This window comes from Eulemur rufifrons, chromosome 29 (assembly GCF_041146395.1).
Source record: "Eulemur rufifrons isolate Redbay chromosome 29, OSU_ERuf_1, whole genome shotgun sequence".
NCBI classification, from domain to species: domain Eukaryota; kingdom Metazoa; phylum Chordata; class Mammalia; order Primates; family Lemuridae; genus Eulemur; species Eulemur rufifrons.
Window position 1 is genome coordinate 55,597,003 of NC_091011.1, and position 16,938 is coordinate 55,613,940.

Genomic DNA, 16,938 nt, shown 5'->3' on the forward strand with positions numbered 1-16,938 from the left:
CAACCAAGTTGCATTTGTATGTGACAAGAAGCCTCATCTCACTCCTAAAAAGTTACAAAAAATGATTCCTCAGAAAATTGAAAAATGGTGTTAAGACCAGATGCACTGAAGAAATTTCAACAGGTTTTCTCATCAAATGATAATTTGTAAGTTGAATCATGATATCTGAAACAAGTTTTTAAAAAGATATTGAAAACTTGCCCTTTTAAATGATTATGACCTTGGTGGCTTCAGTCAGCTGTGAGTGTTGTACCGTCTGTCAATTAGAAAGAGAGCATTGAAAGAGGCCTGTCCTGCAAAACAAAGCAAATAACTAAAAGGAAATGTGCATTTATCTGATCAGAGACAACATTTTGTAACCACAACACTGAAGGTAAGTAAATTAATATTCTCTAATAATGCTCCTGCCTTGATCTGAAGAAAAACTAATCAGGAATATCTTTACTGACATAAAAAAGAATTTCATAGAATGATCATAACTGTCTATTACACCATCATGTACTTGCTGACAAGAATTTGCATACAAAATTGAAGGCTGTTTTGTCTCCTGCAAAGAGCATGATAAATTTCCTAAGAGAATAGTTTCTAAATCATCGCTGTCTCATAGTTATTCTTTTAAACAAATTGTTACCAAACGCATGCCCTTTATTTCTAAACTGGAGTATGGTGGTTCTCTGATTGCCAGATGCTTACTTCGTTTCTGGAATGTGTAAAAATATGTCATTTTCTTTACCTCTAAAATAATAATAAAGTCGATGACTTATAAATTAAGGTTTGTCTTTCTTTGAATGTGTTTACAAGAGTAGTCAAACTCTTAAAACTCATTCCTGCTTTAAAGAAAAATAACAGCCTGAAACCACATGGTAATGTCCACACTAAATTTACATAGCTTTATAGGGGAACTGCTTCTTTGGGAAAAAAAAAATTAGTAACTTTGCTTTCTAACAGAGAGGTGTTAAAGTACAGAAATGACCATCTGCAATGTGAAGGCATGACCATGAGTTGAATGTCTCTCTGTAGCTATTTTTCTCTTGGAAAGCTTTCTGTGCCAAAGAAATGGACACTGAATTTATTTATCCTTAACCTGGATGCTGACTAACCACAAGAGCCATTATGTGTATCTTCATGTATTTAATGACAATGGCATTGTCAAAATTCTTTTATATGATTTCATGGTGTTTAGAACACAGATTCTTTAGCCAGACAGGCTGGATAAAAAGTCTCATGTTCACTGCTCACTGTTTTGTGCTGTTGGGCAAGTTATTGAACCTCTCTTGACTTGTTTCATCATTAGCAAATGGTGATAGTAATAGTGTCTAACCCTGAAGGTAGAGATGAGGTTTGAAAAAGCAAATATTTGTAAAGCACTGAGTGGCTCATAGTAAGCACTATATGAGTGTTCCACAAATGAATAAACCAGAACCATTTCCATAATTGGAGAAGAAAGTGATGAAAATTGTTGTTCTATTGAATCTATATACATGATGAAGATTGGATTTTCATCATTTCCTCATCAAAACAAAAGCTAGAAACCACTTAAGTGTGACTGATAAACACTTCAAAAATGTTCTTATTTTTTTTGCAGATAATGGAATAAAAGCTATAGCATAAGTCACTTAGCATGGAAATTTTTGAAAGCATGTTTTTCAAGTTGTTTATATTAATATAAAACTAAAACTGTAAATCAATTTCTTGCATGCACCAAACATGGCATGGCTTAAAGAATTTTAAAAATATAGCATAAAGAACTAACGTACTACAGATTTTATTTATAAGATGCATGCGATCACACTTTGAGAAAAAAAAGTGACTCAAGCTGAAGGAAACGAAAGAAGAAAAAAACCCCACAATAGTTCTAGTAGATATCTGCATTGGAAATAAATGGTTCTTTTTCAATGTCCCAATGTTTTCTTATATCTATATTTTGTCACATAAATTTTTCTGGCTTATATTATGATAAATATATTTTTTTATTCTATTAAATTGTTAAGGCCTTGAAGGCAGGATTCTTTCTTATGTATATTTTATCTCTATGTAATAAGCATGACATTTCCTTAACTATTTACTGAATATATATGTGTATATATTCAGCATATATACACGTATGTATTCAGTAAATAATTACTGTGTATCTCTATATATGTAAATTTAATAGGAACTCTGAGTAGAAGAAATGCATTAGGGCCTAAGTGCTTATCATCTTTGAGTATGAGAATTTTAGGCCTGGAGAAAAACTACGAGAAACTTGTGTTTCTTCTTTTCTCATTTTACACAAAAGAAACTTAGATTTGTCTTACTGATGTTCAAAAGCCATGTGACCAGTGATAGTTCCCCAAGTGTGTAGCTTTGAAGTAGAAATCATGGCAGATACATTATTTTGTGCTCACCAGATCCTGTTTTATTTTATGGTTACACAGGAACATTATATCTTTCTGACTACTTTTCAGTGAGATTAGGGCCCCGTGACTGCGATGTGGGCAAAAGCCCTTTCCCAAGCCTGGCTGTAAAAACCCCAGTGCAATCGTCCACTTTGTCTTTAGAAGGTGATTTTCCAAGATCATCTATGAGAGATGAAAACATTACAAGATGAAAGGATCTTGGATCCCTAAGTCACTGCTTAATAGAGCTTCTGAGGAGAGCTTCCTAACATGTCTGATGGTGACATAAGCAAAAATTAACCTTGTTCACAGTTAAGTGAATCAGATTTCATGTGTATTTGTTGGTGCAACATAATCTAGTCTATCTTGCCTAATAAGAGACTTTCCTGGGTGATAGTTGGATTCTCCCAAATAGTTGAAATTTTCATAATTTTTTTCACATCTTTATATTGCATGCTTTGAGAGTAGCCAATGATCTTATTCTAACATCAAGACACATGTCTTGTATGCTCTTATGGTTTTATTTAGGCTACAAGATTATGTAAAAATGTGTATAAGGGAATGTTTTTTTAAAAAAATCCTAGATATTGATTATTACTAGATAATTTTCTTTAAAACTATGAACTTTTCTAATTGTTTGATATTTTTTTCAGTGTCAGTAAATGATAAAGCATAAGGCAACCCAGAAGCTTCTTGGTAAAATTTAATACTTAATTATTTTACCAAAATTTTATTTCAGCTTCAACAATAATAAAAGATAATGATGTGTTTTGAAAATCACTAAAATTGGTTCTGAAATATCTGTGCAATTCTAAAATTTATCTATATTGGCATTTGTATTTCAGTACTAAGTGATTTATAGAATTGACTACTGGAGATGAACATTGTCTCTGATTTTTCCTTACCTTTCATTTTTACTGCAATACAATTGTCCTGGGGATAATAACTCAATGTTATATAAGGCTATTATATATAAATATAAGAAACCAGTATATTTCCTGGAAAACACAAAAAATATATATTCACATGTAACACACCTATAGCTGTGTGTGTATTTGTGTGTATATATATTACATGTGTATGTGTATATATATATATATAGAGAGAGAGAGAGAGACAGAAAGAGAATTTGATGATTACTTGAAATAGAAACCAAGACATAAAAATGAACATAAATTGGCATTTCCTGTCTGGACAATTTAAAATTCATCCCTAAGTTATTTCATTGGAAAATGGGGGAAAAATAAAAATATTGTTAACCAGAAATGTAGAACCTTTTATGTAATTTAAATTATAGCAAAATTGATAAAAAGTAAGCATATATGACACATTTTAAATAAAAGCATGTATATTTATCTCTTAAACAAAAATTCACATATTATTATTTTAGATGCATTAACTTGAAAATAATTTTATTTAGTTAAATGACATTGCAATCTTGAAGATGGTATTTATTAATATATTCTATGTTGATAATTTCCTAATCTGTAAATATTTCTATAACATGAGAAATATAGCTTTAAATATGGAATGATCATTGTTATTTATTTTATAGAGCTGCTGTAATAAAGTAGTACAAATTGGGTGTCTTAAAACAGCAGACATATATTCTCTCACAGATCTGAAGTCTAGAAGTCAAAAATCAAAGTGTCAGCAGAGCCATGTGCCCTCTGAATGCTTTAGGGGATAATCCATTCCATGCCCTTCTCTTAGCTTCTGCTATTGCCAGAAATCCTTGGCATTCTTTAGCTTGTAGTCACATTACTCCAATCTCTGCCTTTGTTGTCATATGAGGCCTTCTCAGTGTGTCTCCATCTCTGTGTTTCTTCCCTGCTGCTTGTAATGATACCATGTTGGATTAAGGACACACGTTACTCCAGTATGATTTCATCTCAACTTGATTACATAAGAATCTATTTCCAAAAATATTAAATTCATAGGTATCAGAGGATAAAACTTAAACATATCTTTTTGAGGGGCTCAAGTCAAACTATAACAATTACATATGTCCTCTTGGTCAATTACTATATTGGAAAGGACGTTTAAAATAATTGTTAGAAGTATGGGTTCTGGCATTAGATAAGCCTGGCAGGAATCACCGCTCTTCACTTATGGACTGGATAGCTTAAGAGAGTTACTTATCTCCGTGGGCCTCAGTTTCCTCACAAGTGACATCTGCTAATAATAGTACTTACTTCAAAGGATTTCAGGGATGATTAAATAAAAATGTCCATCCCTCAGAGTGCCAGGGACATAGTAAATACTAAAAAAATGTTAGTCTTTGTTACTGTTTTAGCTATAGCTACCATTCCTTTAGTGGTTTTACCCAACTTTGAATGGTTCCCTACAGGGACGGAAATTCTAATTTATATAATATTACAAGCATTTACCTACTTAATATGATAAGCATACTTTTTGGTGAAAGTTATTTGGGAAATTTGGCCAGAGTTCAGTAACATTTGTTAATGTAGAACTAAACTATAATGCAGACAGACTGACAGATCTAAGTATATATAGGAAAGTATGAAATCAATAATAAAAATTTTTTAATCCTCTGCTCAAATTCTCAGGGTCTTTAATATGTGTGCATTATGAATCTTTCTGAAGGGGTTGGGATTAATAGTTTATAGTAGTTCCCAAACTTATTGTCCATAAAACAATTTTTATGGCATATCTTGGCAAAGTTTTGTTTCTTAGAACATGCATTGAGAAATAATATACAAAAATAGATAATTGGGATTAAAAATAAAAACAAGAGCTATAAATAAGTACAATAATATGGCTTATATTATACAAATGTTAGTGAACAATCTAACCCCCTAGACAAACACTTTTACAGGTAAAACATTTTTTTTTTTTAATTGCACAGGAAATAGTCATGGAGATGAGATTTGAACCTAAAATTCTGACTCAAAAAAAAAAAAAAAAAATTCTGACTCCACAATGTGTACACTTTTAGGCAGAAGCCTGGGGCTGCGGACCTGTTTGATCACTTACTAGACTAATAACTTAGCCAAATCATTTACTGCTCTGTGCCTCTGTTTCCTTGCTCATCAAATAGGCACAACATTTCCTTTAGCATCTAACTTCTAGAGCTATTGTGAGGCTTACCTGAGAAACTGTGCTTTATAAAAGGTAAAGTATGATTGATATGTGGTATATTTTTATAAAAAATGAACAAAAAGCCATCACAATTTTTTATTTTAGGGAATAAAAACTAAGAGACTTAATCTTGAATGCCTTGATTACTTCATTAAAATATACAAGGACATATATTGAATATAAAGGAACAAATAGTATTGGAAGCTTTAAGGGGCATGGAAAAGATTTGAACGAATTAATACTGGATAATCCCTAGTAGTGCTTTATTTTTTACTCCAGTTTGATAATGGGAAATTTGCCAGACCATAACAAAGGAAATTCCAGATTATGATTTAGCAGATACTTTTATGTTGGCTTCAGTGCCATTTTGCTTTCTGTCAACATTCATACCATCTCATATTAGTGCAGTGTGTCAGACATACAACTGCACTTGCTATGGAAACTGAGATTCCTCATGAGAGTCTGAACATTAGAATGACAACAACATTGGATACACATACCCATACAAGAGCTTTCCTTTCTGAGTTTTCTCTTTTTCTTCTTTGGCCAAAACAAGAAAATTTAGAAATGAAGCCTAAGGGAGGTTGGTTTTTATTTTTGTTATTTGTTTGAACTTGAATGCGAGTTTGCTTCTATTTTCAATGCTGTTGTTTAATCCAAACTGCTTGTCTTTTTACAATGCAGCAACTCTTGACAGCCAGGATAAATGCGAGGGTGGGATGCATTATTAGTATTAATTTTTTGTTATTTCGACTCAAAGATGGGTCTATGTGGGGGGAAAAAACATAAAGGGAAATTATGTCTATGCCCACCCACAACCCCACAACTAGAAAGCCCTCCTAACTTAAAGTAATTAAAGTTCAACCTCTGGCTGGAGGCTCTGTGTATATAAACCCCAGAGATAACATAAAAACAGCCTCTGGGCATCCTCTGAGACAGAGGATGTTCAATCAGATTCCAAGAACTCAAGAACATGTGTTTTACAAGGGAGAAAGCCAAAATACAAACTTGCCTGTAAGTACTACGAATACCATATGGAAAATTGATCCCATAAACTAAGAAGAAAAACATAATAAAGGAATGATTTTTGAATCCCACTATGCCAGTTAAGGGATATAGTCCAGTCTTTTATCCTAATTTCCAGAAAATATGACTGAATTAAAAAGGAAGACTTGATTAGTAATTCAAGTACCATTTCTGGGTTTTTTTGTAAACCTGGCACAGCTGGCTACCTTGCCTTATTACTTGCAAAGTCAACCATTTTTTAAGAGAGAGAAAGAGAGCATTATTTTCATTGGTTTCCTGTATTATATGGTAGTTTCGATTAGTGTTTGCTTTATTTCGAGTAAAGCTGTTGGATAGTAGCAAATTTGTCTTGTCTAAATTGCAGAGAGTCTCTAGGGAGACTAGAGAGGCTATATTCTCTGTATTTGGGAAGCTACTTACAGTATTTATTTGTAATTATTAAGGCAGTGTAGAGTTTAATGGTGAGATAATAAACTACAATTACCATAAACTGCCCTTACATAAAAATATAAATACATAAAAACCATATAAAATTATATTTTATATGTTTTTTTGCTATTATTTCCAAATTATAAGGCAGGAATAATTATATTTGATCAAATCTTGTATTTTTTATATAGCCTTATGCTTTGCTTATGGTTTATAATATTTAAAATTTTACTTCAGTCAAGTCAAGTATATTTATTTTATTGGCCTTTTTAGATTATTCTATCATTTCCTGGAGGACCATTTGTGTTTTACAATTTCGTGCACTTATCTGATGCAGGGATTTTTTTTTTTTTTTTTTCTTTTTTTCTTTTTATGGAAAGGCCATTGTCTGGCTCATAAAATTATCCCTCTAGAACACATTTGCCTATATTTCTGCCTGGTACTCTATGAATATGCTGTTCTCTGGAACAAATCTTTTATTGATCTTTTCATCAGGATTCCCACAGTATGAAAATGAGGTAAATTTGAACTCTGTACTAGAACCCAGGGTTATGGTTTTTATTTATTTTCAGGAACTTTTGATTTTCGTTTTCAGAGCCCCAGGCTGAGAAAAGCTTTCTTGCTGTGGAACACACATAGTTCTTCTAATGAGGGTCCCCACTTTCATGAGTCCTGACTCTGCACAGACTTGTCAGTTTTAACTTCTCGTCCTGCATAGTTTCAAGGCCTACTTTCCCACCATCCCTGTGCAGACGTTCATGCCAAGCTTTTGCTGTTTGGGTCCTGTGCAAACAGAGGAGACTTCAGTGTCCCTGCAAAGTGATTTTGCATCCTTGCTGCTCTGGCTTTCAGCTTCTTCTCTGTTGGTGACATCTAAGGATTTATTCTTTCCTGTAAATTCAATCCAGTATGCTCATATTTAGCATCTGAGGTATTTTGTAGTAGAAGACTGTGAAGGTTAATTTTATCTGTCTTCTCTACTGATCTAAGAGATGCTAGATAGCTAGTAAAACATCATTTCTGAGTGTGTCTATGAAGGTGTTTCTGGAAGACATTAGCATTTTAATCAGTAGACTGAGTAAAGAAGACCTGCCCTCACTAATGTGGGTGAACATCATCCAATTGCTGAGAAAAGGGCAAATTCTTGCTCTCTCTTCTTAAGCTGTAGCGTGAATCTTCTGCCCTTGAACACAAGAGCTCCTGATTCTTGGGCCTTCAGACTCTGGAACTTATACCAGCAGGTTTTTGCCTCCCCAAACTCTGGTTCTCAGGCTTTTGGATTGGGATTGAATTAAACCACTGGCTTTTCTAGTTTTCTAGTTTACAGATAGCAGATGGTAGGCCTTCTCAGCCTTTATGATCATGTAAGCCAATACCCATAATATCTATCTATCTATATCCTATTGGTTCTCTTTCTCTGTAGAACTCTGACTAAATACAAAGAGGTTCTTACCCTTTTTAGGAAATGGAAAACTGAGAGGAAATTTTCATTTATTTTATAAAGTTGACTTTAGGTGCACAAAATTGCACGTTTTTGTAATACTTCATTCATAACTCACTCTTATCATTGTTCCTCTATGTCCTGTTTTGCTAGGTAGTCATTTTTTACTAAATAATATAATTGCACCTTCAAGACCACCTCACAAAATAATATCCAGGATCTTGATGTTGAGGAAGAACAAAGGCTAAACATCAATGCCACTGTCAAACTGCAACAGTTACTGTGCAGTGATTCATAGTAACATCCAGCAATATGGATGGGTCCTAGTAATATGCTACTGATTGTTAGTAAGTCCCAAAAGGTTACAAGTCCCATTATATCCACTTTGTAAAATTATGAAAACAAAACCAAGCAATAGAATATTGAATACTAGTTACAGGATGAAGGTTATCACTGATGATGGTATCTTCAAGGCAGGTATAAGAATGGAATGGTGGAGGTGGGAAAAACTGCATAGCTAGGTGTGTGTTATTTTCAAACCTCTCTATTTTCAACTCAAAACAATATTATATAAAATGTAAATATTACCACACTGTTTTATTTTATCCCCAAGACGTTTGGGAGTTTCTAGTATTTGTGGAATTGCACACAAAAATGTCTGCTTCAAAGTAGGGAGGTGTTCAGGCCCCTTTTATAGTCTCCTTATGACAGAAATGATTGGTGATCATGAGATCAAGCCATAGCTCCCATTATTTCATTTGAAACAGATTCACAGGTTAGGGAAGACATTTCACAGCACCATATAAAAATAAACTGACAATATTTGGATAAAGATGTCTCACAAAAACTTGGTGAGCATAGTATATACATCATTTGTTGTAATAATGTTCAATTAAATGTTTTTGAAGAAAAATCATGTGACTTTAGAGAGAAAATATAATTAACAGAAATTTTTTTTATTCCCACCTTTTTTTTTCCAGAGGAAGGAAAGCTAATTGAATATTTGGTGAATGCCTAGAAAATTTAAGATTGTTAAATGAATAAAAAGTACCCTGAACTGATTGCAAATTAGTTATACTCCCCCTAACTTCCAGAATGTTATATGACCTCTGCCTTCTCCCTGGTCTTGGAATTTTCAGGAATACACTAATAGATGCCTTTTCAACATCAGCAGATTAACTTTCATTCAAGATGGCATAGTCCTCTTTCTCCCTGTTCCTCCCTGCTAAACAGACCATAATTCCTGGAAATAACACCAAAGGCAACCAAAGGAGAGCTCTGAAAGTTTTTAAGAAGACATACTCATTTGGAACCTCAGGAATTCAGGAACAACTTACTGGCATAGCATCTCACATTTCCCCACCCAACAGAAGATGGTGAACCAGACCCCTCATTTCCTGACCCCAAACCTAGCAACAGAAGGCAGCCCAGGTAGATTCATTCCTCCTTAGGAGGAAATGAGAATCTTTCTGACAACATCAGGGAATCCCAATGTCATGGAGGATGGATCAGGGTCCATAACAAGTGCTCTCCCATGACTCTTCAGGTCTCTGTGGAGAGACGCCAAAGCAGGGGAGCTGAACTCGCAATGGCACCAAAACCCTACAAGCAACCAGGCCTGGGAAGCCTTTTTGACCTGACAGGCCTGAGACTTTCTTCCACTGCCTAGAGACATTGGGGCAACAAAGGACACCACAAGGGGGGATTCTTACCACAACAAGGACCTGGCCCAGGAAGTGATCTGTGTCCCCCAGAGTCAGGAGAGATGCCTTCTTCTGTAAAAAGTGTGTACCCAGAGAACATCCTCATCCATGTAGGCCCTGAAACTCCTCTCTCCCACCAGGAAACACTGGGGCACGTCGGAGTAACTGGCAAGGCATATGCAGATACAAGCATCAGGATTGGAAGCCACTTGGTCCCTGTAGGACTCAGAGTCCCCTTCATTGTGTTGTTGATATATTCAGATTGACTTTTATAATCTTACTTGTGCTTTTAAAAAACTTTGGCTATCGTTCATTTTCTTATTTTTTTTCTCTTTTTGATTGACTTTTTTTCAGCTTTTTCCCTCCACTAGTTTCAAAGTAGTACATTATATTTTTGTCAGTCACTACCCTGAGAATTTTTCTGGAACCAGCCAGAGTCCATTAAGTACACAGAAATCTCACTTGTTTGAACAGGCAAAATTTAATACAAAGAATTGTACTTAAAAACTATAAGTAGGATTATAGAAGTCAATTTGAATATATCAATAATCATAATAAATATAAATGAACACAACTGGCTAATTAAAAATATATAGACCTTAATATTCAATATAAGAATTTGAATATAAAAACTTTTTTAAAAACTTTTTTTAAAACTAGTAAATGGTCATTAACTACAAAGGAGATTAAAGAAATGCCAAGTGTTCCAGAAGTAACAGGTGTAAAAGAGCAGCTACTACCTCCAGTCTGAGGAAGAGAGGGCAATGAAAGCACTAAGGGATTAAGAGATGGCTACCTTCTTCTAACGCTGAGAATATTACCTCTGGAAAAAGCTGTGGCTACCACAGGAACATACAGCCTGCCTATGGTAAAGAAAATTGCCAGAAGACGCTGGCTTGAAATGGTCTATAGAAACAGAGAGGCAGTATCCTGCAGGTGCAGCTGGCATGTCCAGAAAACAGTCCATTGATGCTGCTCTGAGAGCACACCTGAGGCTGTAGGTTGTAGGTAAAGCTACTGTGGAAGTCATTTGCTAGAGTTCCTTGGAAGCTGCAGAGAGGGGAATGTGAGCTGCGAGTGGGTAAGAGAAAGTCTGTGACAGTGAATGGAATCTCATACCAAAGGTGTGTGTGTGTGTGTGTGTGTGTGTGTGTGTATAAAATAATAGATGGAGTATTAAAACTTGGCAGAGAGGCATCTTTCTGTGGGTAGTGCTTGATGGTGTGACCCCATACCTCTGCATTTACAAAGCTTAAAAGTATATCAGCTAGCAAAGAGAAATGTTTAAAAGTTAGAGGGCTCAGCTCCAGTTTCACAAGCAGGGCAAAAAGAGTGATTTGAAACTAAAACACGATAGTTGGGTAACGGCCAAAAAAGTTAACAAATATTAGTATTAATTAATACTGAAAGCTTCTCCCAATCAACTTCAGAATCTTGTGACACATATTCCCTTTGCCTCTTTGAGATACACACACACACACATACACACACAATCAATACATATTTTGCAGTTTATATTTTTAATAACACTTTTTATTATTTTTATCAATGATTTTAAATAGAAATAGAAAGCATGCTTAGATTTACCCACACATTTCCCAATTTCTTTTCTTTTCATTTTCTTTTCTTCAAGTTCAGAAATTCCTTCTGTGGTGATTTTTCCTTTTCTTCAAATACATACTTACAAATGCCCTTTAAGATGTAGGATTATTAATGATAAACCCTTTTGATTTCTCTTAATATTCTGTTATAAATATTCTTGAAAGATAATTCAATAGGCACAAATTAATAGCAGTTCTGGTTGAGAAATCTATAAATCTTACTTCTGCTAATATAGTTTCTTCTTTAGTGTTAATTTAATGATAATGTGTCCTGATATAGATTCTCTTTTATTTATACTGCTTAAGCTACATTGTGCTTCCTGTCTCTGTGGCTCCATCTCATCTTTAAAATACATGGTCATCAGGTAGCAGAGTACTGCAGCGGAAGCATACTGGGTCCATAAAATATATGGTCATCATATTTTCAAATGTTGCATTTTTTCCTTCCCTTTTATTCTCTCTGTCTTGGATACCAGTTGGATATAAGGTGATACAATCTCATTCTATTCTCCATTTCTCTTAATCACTCCCTTTTTATTTTCTATTTCCTTTATACTGCATTCTTTGCAATTGCTTTGTATTTATATTCCGATTCACTAATTATTTCATTAACTGTGTCTTGTCTGCTGTTGACATATCCATTTTGTTTTAAACTATATTTATTATTTTTTATTTCTAAAAGTTATATTTAGTTCTTTTCAAATGTGCTTGGATCCATTTTTATAGTCTCTGCTTCTTTATTTCTGATAGTTTATGTTTTATTTTTTTAATGTTTTATATTTTTCACTAAATTCAAATATGTGAAGCACTTAAAGGTCTAAACTATTGTTAGTTGTATCAGCAAATGCATTAATGGGTCATTTTCCTCTATGTGATCTTTTGATTTTGACTCATATATGAGTGATCTCATCAGATGAAATCTTGGAGTGAAAATTGAGGATAATGTCTTCCAAAAGAGTTTATTTTTTGCTTCTGTTCACACCCATTAAAAACCACTGTAATCTTCAAGCAGCCTTCCGTATCTTGGGTTCAGCTCTCTTCTTGCTGCTTCAAGTCTGAATCTCAGTGCCGATATAGTCACTGGCCAGCTTTAGGATTCGCTTGCAAATTTGAGTTCCAATTTCTCTCTCCCTTTTTAAATTTTTCCTGACCATAAACTATCAATTCTGTAGATCCTATGTATGCATTAGTCATTATTATATTTTATGTAGGATCTTTTTATTTGTAGTGGTACAGTCCTTTCAGAGCAACTGGTATGATTACTTACTACCAAAAGCAAAATTCTCAAATAGACTTTTTAATTACTTAAACTCAATACTTGCTGGTGATCTTGCTACAACCTGCTGTTTGGGAATTACTGTTTTACACAGTCAATGTTTAAGAATATTTTAGAGTAAAAAGTATGCATTTTGATTTAAAAATTTCAAGAATTATCTACCACCTGGATGCATATCATCATTTTTTTCAGAATTTCCATTTGAGATTTCTAAAGGTATTTTTAATATATCGGAATATAATATGAAGAGATATTTCAATGTATGTTCCAGATGATTTGTTTTAATAGCTACCTAAACATTTTACCATGCAGAAAAAAAGATTTAGTCCTCATTAACTTAGTAAAAATTTGAACTCAAATTTAACAGCATACATTTATAAGCACAATAAATCATGCACTTTAGAGCTTTTCCAAAATTTCATTTAAACTAAATAAAAGGTGTCATATGAATAGTAGTACTGTTAATATAGCTCTTTTTGATTTAGATTATTAACATGAAAAATTTAATCTTGACTGGTATTAAATAATGTATCATGTCATCCATTATAATAGTACTAGAAAAAAAAGTAAAGCTATAAAGTACTCTATAGTTTATATTGGAAATTTTGTCACTTTGCTAATAGTAAATACAAAGTGCACATAAACAACAAATAGAAGAAGGAATTGAGCCTAAAATCTAATTGAGGAAGTGAAAAATAACTATCATTTTGAATTTTGAACTCTAGTGCAAAGACTTAGATTTTCCATGAAATCCTCAACTATATTTTCTAGGATTTACTGAATAATTAATTGATTCAGTGATCTCATACAGGGTGCACACTACAATCAGATGAGTAACTTACTCAAACGGAAAGTCTTGGAACCTATCATAGACCTACAAAATTAGGAACCTTAGAAAATTGGGTATTTTTAATTTTTAGGAATTTCAGATAATTCCAGAACAGACAATTTGAGAACAAAAGATAAGATAATCTCTAACTTAATTCTCAATACTCAAATTATGTGAAATAATTTAGATCCTGCATTAACCAACAATTGGACATACATTTATTTTTAATAAAATTAAAATCAAAGCATAATTATGGAAAGGATTTTGAGGATTTCTAATCTGGGCATTCGTAATTGCAAAAAATGAAAAGAATGAAAACCCAAATTTTTTCCTGGCTTGACATGAATTTCTGCACTGTGTTTCTCTTCTACTTCCTGAAGAATTCTTTTCTAACTACTATCTCCCTGTCTTCTTAAAGCCTGTAACAGTTCCATATGATTGATTTAGCCTACTGATTTTTTAAAGGCTTAATATATAAATGTTTTATCTCACAGCTAGAATGTTAGCTTCTTGAGGTTAAGCACTAATGCCTTATAATAATATGTTTTCCCACAATTTCTAGAACAATGTTTAAAAGGTTTATAAACACACAATTTTGTTAATGGGTAGTTTTATATTATTGACTATATGTACAATTATGTATGAATAGGATACTGCAATTATATTTACATTTAATTTTTTATTTAGGATTAAACAAACATTATTTATCTATTATCTATCAATAATTTATCTATATTGTCCAGTTTAGGAGCTTGGGAATTAGTTGCTTTAATCTCTCATGCACCACTATCCAGAGATGGCTTCTGGGGCCTCCTTTCCTTCCAAATCATAGTTTATCCTCTTTTTACAGAAATCATAGGTATCCTCATTTTTATGTATAATTAATGTAATATATTGTTTCCTGTTTCTTTTGAAAGAAGAGAAGCCATCTATCTTGCCTTTAACAAAAGCATCTCTTCCACTCAACTGTCTTAAAAATACAGAATTGTTTTTTTTTTTTAAATCAGTATTAATGCTCTGGTATCCCCAAGTGTTTTTCTCTCTCTCTCTCTCTCTCTCTCTCTCTTTCTGTGTGTCTCTCTCTCTGTATGTGTGTGTGTGTATATTTATATATATACACACACACACACATATATAAACATGCAATTATTATTATATATACAATTATATATACACAAATATATATTTGTATCCTTATATCTACATAAAGGTACACAAATATATATTATATAAGTATATATAAATATAACATTATCTATAATGTTATATATTAATATAAACATATAGATATGTATATAAATACATAAATATGCACATATATGTGCAGATACCAGAGCATAAATGCCAATAGAAAAAAAGCACTTTTGAGTGTGTAACATATTTACTTGAGTTGTGTTTTGAAATGACAAAGCTTTAGTGTGATACCTACAAATTTAATGGGGGAGAAGACATGAGTAGTTACATTTTGAGTAGATACATTTTAATAGCACACCACAGATTTTGCTGTGTGGACTGGTTGATGACTTCTAACCTAGTTAATCTCTGGGTTTCTTCTAACTTTCAAAGTCAATAGAATAATTTGGGTTTACATTAACTAATAACTATATATATGTTTATTTTTAATATGATATATACTCAAATCTTAATGTTGTAGAAAGCTTTTTCCTGAGTATTCAAAATCCCAACAAACCACAAATATTTCTGAGATTGTGCCATAAATTTCTAGACTGTACTTCTTCTTTTCCTCTTCTATAAAATATTTCCCAACTGTTATCACTGTGTCTTCTGAACTTTAACAGTAACACTTGGATTAGCACATAGTCTTTCTGTTTCATGTGTCCAGTTATACCTTATCAAATAGAAACAAGCTCCTTGAGGTTAGCCACTATGGCATATACTAACTTTGATTATTAAAGTTTTACTTAAAAGTAAAACATTATATCACTGTAAATAATAGAAGTTGCCTGGTTTAAGTAACAATTTCAACAAGATGTAGGCAAAGTAGTTTATGTTAGCCAGAATTTAAAGAATCATTTTATCTTAAATTAATAATCTTTAAATTTAAATATTATTGAATTTGTAATCTTTATAAGGTATAAATATGCTTTACTTTTGAAGATGGGTTTGTTATTGTGAAGTTCTATGTAAAATATAATTAAAATAATATGAAATACACTGTGATTTCTCAATAGAATTGATTGTTTTATGAAATGGAAAATTTGCCCCATTTGGTAAATTTAGGATTCCATTCTTTTTGTTATGGTGGGTAAATATATAGGTAGGGACCAAAATAAAAAGTGCAGTGATTTTTCACAAACTTGTATGTGATATAATTTGTAGAATATTACATTCAAAACAGCTTTGCCATTTCCTGAATACTGTCATTGTTTAGTTAGTCTGTGAGAACCAATATTTTTAAAACATTATGGGTGATATATAACCCTATTTGTCTCTCCATGAATTCCCTACAGGCACTGAATACTCAAGCAAATAATTGGCTATCATTTTACATTAAATATTAAAGTCTCACACTTTCTCTAAACATTTCTGCAAGAGAATGTCCTATATATAGATACCCAAGATCTAAATTTCCTCTTATAGAATAAATTGTTCTGTTTCACTATTTTATTTGTACTGCTCTGCTTTGGGTAATAAGAAACAGTATATATTAATAGTACCCATGTTAACATAGCATGTTATTATTAAAAAATGGGTTAATTTTATTAAGTTAGTTTTCATGCATAATTTTTCATTTAACTGCAATTTGTATTACAGAAATGGCTCATAGCTGCCCAAATTGTCCAAAAGTTTATCTTATTTGTATGTTAACAATTGATAGACCTTCTACACTTAAAAAAGTCTATCTCTAGAATATAAAATAAAAATAAGAAATTATATAAGACTTAAACTTTCTATATTGAGCATAATAATTTATCAATTAAGAAATAAGAAAATATAGATAGCTTTGCATTCTTTACTAAATATCTTAGTTAAGTATGTAAAAATACAAAAATTGAAAATGTCTTTTTCTTATTACCTAAAGACAATCCCAACTTAATTTGTTTCTCTTTAATTGGGAACAGGCTTAAAAGAACTTCCCAGATAAATTGTCTGTTTTATTGAAATTTGGTTGATAAATACATGTAATAAAAT